Below are 6,554 nucleotides of genomic sequence, written 5' to 3' on the forward strand. Positions count from 1 at the left end.
TTTGGTTAGGGTTGATCGACATTAGTACTTCAACTTTCAAACCCAGACTGCAGTGTACCCCAGTACAGACACGGTACACCAGGATTTCTCATGTCAGTATTTAACTTCGCTCCCCATTAAACTGAAGCCAGATTATTATGGCTGAATAATATCTGGATATTTGAATGGAAACCTTTGCGCGAGAGAAGTTGCTTCTCCAATATTTTTAACACAAATATCTTCCACACTCCCAGGTATTAATTTAATTCGTGTTTGAATTCTCAAGTCTATAAAGCAAAATGATTAATGGTATGCAAACAGTAGTTAGAGTTCGTAATCATACTCTGTCTGCTTCTCGATGTCGAAGTCAGCACTTGTAATAAAATTTCTGTGTCTCTGCACAATTTCGGCGATCGTCGCCTCTGCAAATTTTTAAAATGGTCGGTGGCGCAATCGTACGCCGTGAGGGAGCCATCTTGGGTGCTACGACGTGCTCACTCTGCAGCATGGGAATGAATGTCCAAGTTATGTATTAATTTCGATAAAAGTCCAGAAATTGATCTCTCAAAATAGAGCATAAGTGACAGTGATACCGGCTTTACTGATTTCCCAGGAGAGAAAGTTCCCCTCTACGAGTTACGACACACAAAATAATGTTCCGAGCCACAGACAAGGGAGAAGTTAAAATAACCAAAGAATTAAACATACCTTTTCCATTCGTGAAACTATATTTTTTCCATAAATGAGATTCATAGCTACATATCAGGGTACATCGTCGTCTTGTATGAGATGAAATGTTATCATAATTAATCAAATTACATTCCGTATTCAGCACGGCTTCATTCAACAATGCCACTAATTACAGTTCAGTTGCGATAATACCATCATATTCCTCTCCGCCTAAACCAGAAATAAGTAAGTTCATAGTAGACATGTTCCACATCATACTCACAGTTTTTATATCACTAGTCAGATATCATCTCTCTTTCTTTTTCTCGCAGTCTTAATGAGTCTTGGTCGCTCGCGCAATTACGGATAAACGTTTGCTCTAAAGGAGAAAAAGTGACAGGAAACGGGTGATTCTTCACGTACATTGTACACCAGCTGCATTGCATTACTTATTACCCTGATCTCTAAACCTAAGTGATTCTCGGGATTGCCTGCACTACAGTAGGGATGGCGGTTATTACGGAAACAACCGGCTTTCCGTTACACCGTTTCTTTTCGTCTCCAGCTTAACCTGACTGTTACAATCTCGCAAATTGACCGGTTTGTTAAATAACCGATTTTCTGTTTTTGTTGTTTTCAGTTCGAGTAATAAACACAGATTTCGAACAAAGATTGAAAACTTCTAACGAAGGTGACGAAATAGGAAATCGCGTACGGTTGAGGGCACTGCAGAAATCGGCCTCATTGTCTCAAGCAAAAGTGGTGAAGGTAGAGGAAACTGGCGGAGAGAAAGCGAGAGCAAAATTTCACAGGTTTGTGACTTTACTGCACCTTACTTTCGGATAGTATCAATTTTTCACCATGAAGCGACCACAAAATTAACGGTCCAGTTATTAACACGAGTTTGTAGCACGTCAGTACAGGTATAAGTAGGCCCGTTAAATTTACTTTCTCTTCCAAGGAACAGTGTGGATGTTTTCTGCTTGTATGACGTAAGTTTGTTGCGCCTCCTCCCGTTTTTAATCTTTCAAAGCAAATGGAGCATTGCACTTCATTGCTACCGCACTTCGTGGAATACTTCCAAACTGAGGACGGTACCATTCTGCAGTACGACTGAGGACAGCTAGAAGCTGTCCAACAGATCAGGTGCGGATAAGTCTTGTACACTGCACTTACACGCGTAGCGTTAAGTCGGCCACGCCACACGACAAAGGGTGCATTATAGTCTCTGCAGTGCTGTACCAATTCTTATGTCATGTGCTTGTTGCTATAATCCGTTCATCAGAAGAATAAACCTGATGTAAATACTCACAAACGAGATGATTGGTCAGAAGCCGTAGCACACGTACACTGGTGTTGTTACGCTCTTGGAAGTAGGTCCCATTTATATAAGAGGTATCTCATAACTAAGTTACGTTAAATGAAACTTCAAGATATTCAAATGTATTAACAGCCATGAACGTTTTTCTTAATCACGCTTAAGTTACGTAGTTTCTATTTCAAAAATCGTGTACCGTCACAGCCTCTGCATGGCTGTGTTGTGATTGTCGCGCTGTTACGACGCAGTATGAAAATGGCTGATGCTGCGTTCTGTTCCGTAGTGAGACACGCGCGTGGATCACGGTTAAAAACTGCCGAGAAATAGGCTGTTCTTAATGTTTTTCATAAATTTACGGAGATATTCTGCTTTGAAGTTTTCTAAGCCTTGTATAAAATGCAGTTGACCAATAATTACACAGTGAACGTGTAGCGTAATCGGTAGGGTAATGGAATGGAAACCAAATGTGGTAATTCGTGCGTTGGTTCAAAACTTGCCGGCACGGTAGCTCAACGTGTTCGGTCAGAGGGTTAGCAGCCCTCTGTAATAAAAAAAACTTAGTTAACTGATCAAAGACGAACTAAAACGGATGTCTTACGACGTCTACCCCGAGCACATACAACGAACGAAAACGAACAAAATGAGAATTAAAAAAAAAGAAAAAAAAGCGTGTTCGGTCAGAGGGTTAGCTCCCTCTGTAATAAAAAAATTGAGTTAATCGATCAACAACGGATGTCTTACGTCTTACGACGTCCGCCCCGACCAGGTGCAACGAACAAAATAAAAAAAAAAAAGAGATTAAAAAAATCTCCACGTTGTCATTTTTTTATTTCTCGTTCAATTTGAAATACCTACATCGTGTAATTTTAAAACACATAATTTTTTCTGAATAATGCACGTCTTCTTGCTTTTAATTACATATTGGACGCGAAATTCCTGTTTTCATTTCAAATGCAAATTCTTAATTATCGATGTTTTATGAAAGACTGTTCATAAAAATTGTTTAAATTAAGAAAACATTACAATTTAACTCTGTAAGGCAAAAATGATAAACCAAATCATCTTTATTTGGACTATGTCCACAGTTTGATACCATAGAGATAGATAAGTGTCGTAGCAACACGAAAAACATTTTCACAGCATCGAGCACGTCATACAAATACTGCATTTTTACATTTCCTACTGTACCATTACAATATGAACCCCGAACTGATCTGGAGCCAAGCTGTGAGGGATTTGGCCCGAGAAATAACAAGACGTTCTGCAACTAACGCACGCAGTTTTTCCACACGTCACTGCAAAGCGCTGGAGGGATATAGAACGGCTCGTCATAAAAGAAATATAGAAAATGCTGCGCCTGGTTGGCTTCGTGGATTCTGTTGTTGACAGGCTCATTATCAACGAGGTAGGTACCACTTCCAGAATTGAAACGTATTTCCCGGATTCGGATAAGGAAACAGCTAAGAGATTACCAGACGACTGACTGTAAGTAATACCTTCAGTGGCTTCAATATGTAACTATACGGTGAAATCCTTCAATACTCTCTTACGTTAGACACAGCTTATGCAGAAAAGTTACCCTGTGGTTAAGTCAGGAATTTTCATCATTTTTGTTTTTAATTACAATAGTGCGTTAGATAAAAACGATAACGCGTTGCGGTTTTCGTCTAAGGTGCGTATTGTGGGAGATTTAAAGTGTGTAATTTCATTCTGCTTAAAAATTAAATGACATTCGAAGCTGTATTGCTCCTCTGCTTGTCTCTTTTTACGTGTGAACTGCAGCTGGCCACGTCACTGCAGGCTAGCTGTACCAGCTGACCGGCCAGTGTTGCCCAAGTTGAATGTGCCGGCAAAGCTGCTGTCCCGTATTATCGCTAAGTCGATGTGCGCGTAACGCACAGCACAAACGTGCCTTTATTATCGTACTTGACAGTACTCGAGACAGTTCGGCTGCAGTCCCACGTGAAACGGAAATCCAATGAGGTTCAAGCAAACACGGAAGAATACATAGTGCAATGTTTACATCAGGTTTATTATTATAATGAACGGATTATAGTTTCTAACCGTGCCCATTGTTATGAAAACAGTGGTGATCGCTCTTCCTTGTTTCTATAACAATCAAATATTTCAAAGCAATGGGTATTTTATGAATGAATACAAGTCGCTTTTAAAAAATGGTTTTATTAAAAACCAAAAATTTTAGGACTGCTGCTAATGCGAATTTTCACCCAGTTACTAGTAAAAAATGAAAAACAACCTGTTATAAGCGAGACCAAACATATAATGAAACACAGCAGTTATTGAGAACTAAAGTTGCGGTATCGGTTACAACCGGTAGGTTTTTCCTATCCATACCCTACAATCTTAGCAACAATGCTACCTGTACATTTATCCCACTGTTAGATGATCAGAACGATTTTCGGCTTTAACTTCCAACTCTTATCGTTTCCAGACCAAGGTCTCTTACCTTAAATTGATACATCTACTCTTCTCCATCCATGAAAGTTTGTAACGTGATCACGGTGTCACCCTCCATATTCATGTCGCAACAAAACGGGTGGATGCATTACGAATGTTATGCGAACCTGGAGAGAAATTCATACGGGCTGTGGCAACGTCCGCTGGAGAGTTCTAGGAACGGCTGTTACTCGTTTTAGAGCAGTGGAGAAACCAGGGAATCCAGCAGGGCTTCCGGTATGCACCAGGCGGCGCTATGCACCGGGAAACACGCCGAGAGCTTCAGGCGTCACAACACGCAGGTACGGAGCTGCAGGGCAGAAACTCTGAGCGGACTGCACGTGGGGACACGTCCCTGCTGTGAGCGCGTAGTCAACAACACGACGTCTGGGCCTGGACCACTTGGAAGACTTTCCTTATTATTGTTATTATTATTATTATTGACAATGATACAGATATCTACTTATTATAACTTGTACATAATGTATCATAACTGAATCGTATCTACGAGGGCAGTTCAATAAGTAATGCAACACATTTTTTTTCTGAAACAGGGGTTGTTTTCCAGCATTGAAATACACCAGGTTATTCCCCAATCTTTTAGCTACACAACACTATTTTTCAACGTAATCTCCATTCAATGCTACGGCCTTACGCCACCTTGAAATGAGGGCCTGTATGCCTGCACGATACCATTCCACTGGTCGATGTCGGAGCCAACGTCGTACTGCATCAATAACTTCTTCATCATCCGCGTAGTGCCTCCCACGGATTGCGTCCTTCATTGGGCCAAACATATGGAAATCCGACGGTGCGAGATCGGGGCTGTAGGGTGCATGAGGAAGAACAGTCCACTGAAGTTTTGTGAGCTCCTCTCGGGTGCGAAGACTTGTGTGAGGTCTTGCGTTGTCATGAAGAAGGAGAAGTTCGTTCAGATTTTTGTGCCTACGAACACGCTGAAGTCGTTTCTTCAATGTCTGAAGAGTAGCACAATACACTTCAGAGTTGATCGTTTGACCATGGGGAAGGACATCGAACAGAATAACCCCTTCAGCGTCCCAGAAGACTGTAACCATGACTTTACCGGCTGAGGGTATGGCTTTAAACCTTTTCTTGGTAGGGGAGTGGGTGTGGCGCCACTCCATTGATTGCCGTTTTGTTTCAGGTTCGAAGTGATGAACCCATGTTTCATCGTCTGTAACAATCTTTGACAAGAAATTGTCACCCTCAGCCACATGACGTGCAACCAATTCCGCACAGATGGTTCTCCTTTGCTCTTTACGGTGTTCGGTTAGACAACGAGGGACCCAGCGGGAACAAACCTTTGAATATCCCAACTGGTGAACAATTGTGACAGCACTACCAACAGAGATGTCAAGTTGAGCACTGAGTTGTTTGATGGTGATCCGTCGATCATCTCGAACGAGTGCGTTCGCACGCTCCGCCATTGCAGGAGTCACAGCTGTGCACGGCCGGCCCGCACGCGGGAGATCAGACAGTCTTGCTTGACCTTGCGGCGATGATGACACACGCTTTTCCCAACGACTCACCGTGCTTTTGTCCACTGCCAGATCACCGTAGACATTCTGCAAGCGCCTATGAATATCTGAGATGCTCTGGTTTTCCGCCAAAAGAAACTCGATCACTGCCCGTTGTTTGCAACGCACATCCGTTACAGACGCCATTTTAACAGCTCCGTACAGCGCTGCCACCTGTCGGAAGTCAATGAAACTATACGAGACGAAGCGGGAATGTTTGAAAATATTCCACAAGAAATTTCCGGTTTTTTCAACCAAAATTGGCCGAGAAAAAAAAAAGTGTTGCATTACTTATTGAACTACCCTCGTACATCTACATGGATTCTCTGCAAATCACACGTAAGTGCCTGGCAGATGGTTCATCGAACCACGTTCGTTATAATACTATATTATTCCCCCCTTGAACTTCCGAGCGAGCTCTGATCTCTCTTGTTTAATTATGATAATCGTTTCTCCCTATGTAGGTCGGCGTTAACAACATATTTTCGCATTCGGAGGAGAAAGTTGGCGATAGAAATTTCGTGAGAAGATTCCACCACAAGGAGAAACGCCTCTGTAATAATGGCGGCCATTCAAAATCCTGTATCATGTCC

Source organism: Schistocerca americana, chromosome 9, assembly GCF_021461395.2.
Source record: "Schistocerca americana isolate TAMUIC-IGC-003095 chromosome 9, iqSchAmer2.1, whole genome shotgun sequence".
Lineage (NCBI taxonomy): Eukaryota > Metazoa > Arthropoda > Insecta > Orthoptera > Acrididae > Schistocerca > Schistocerca americana.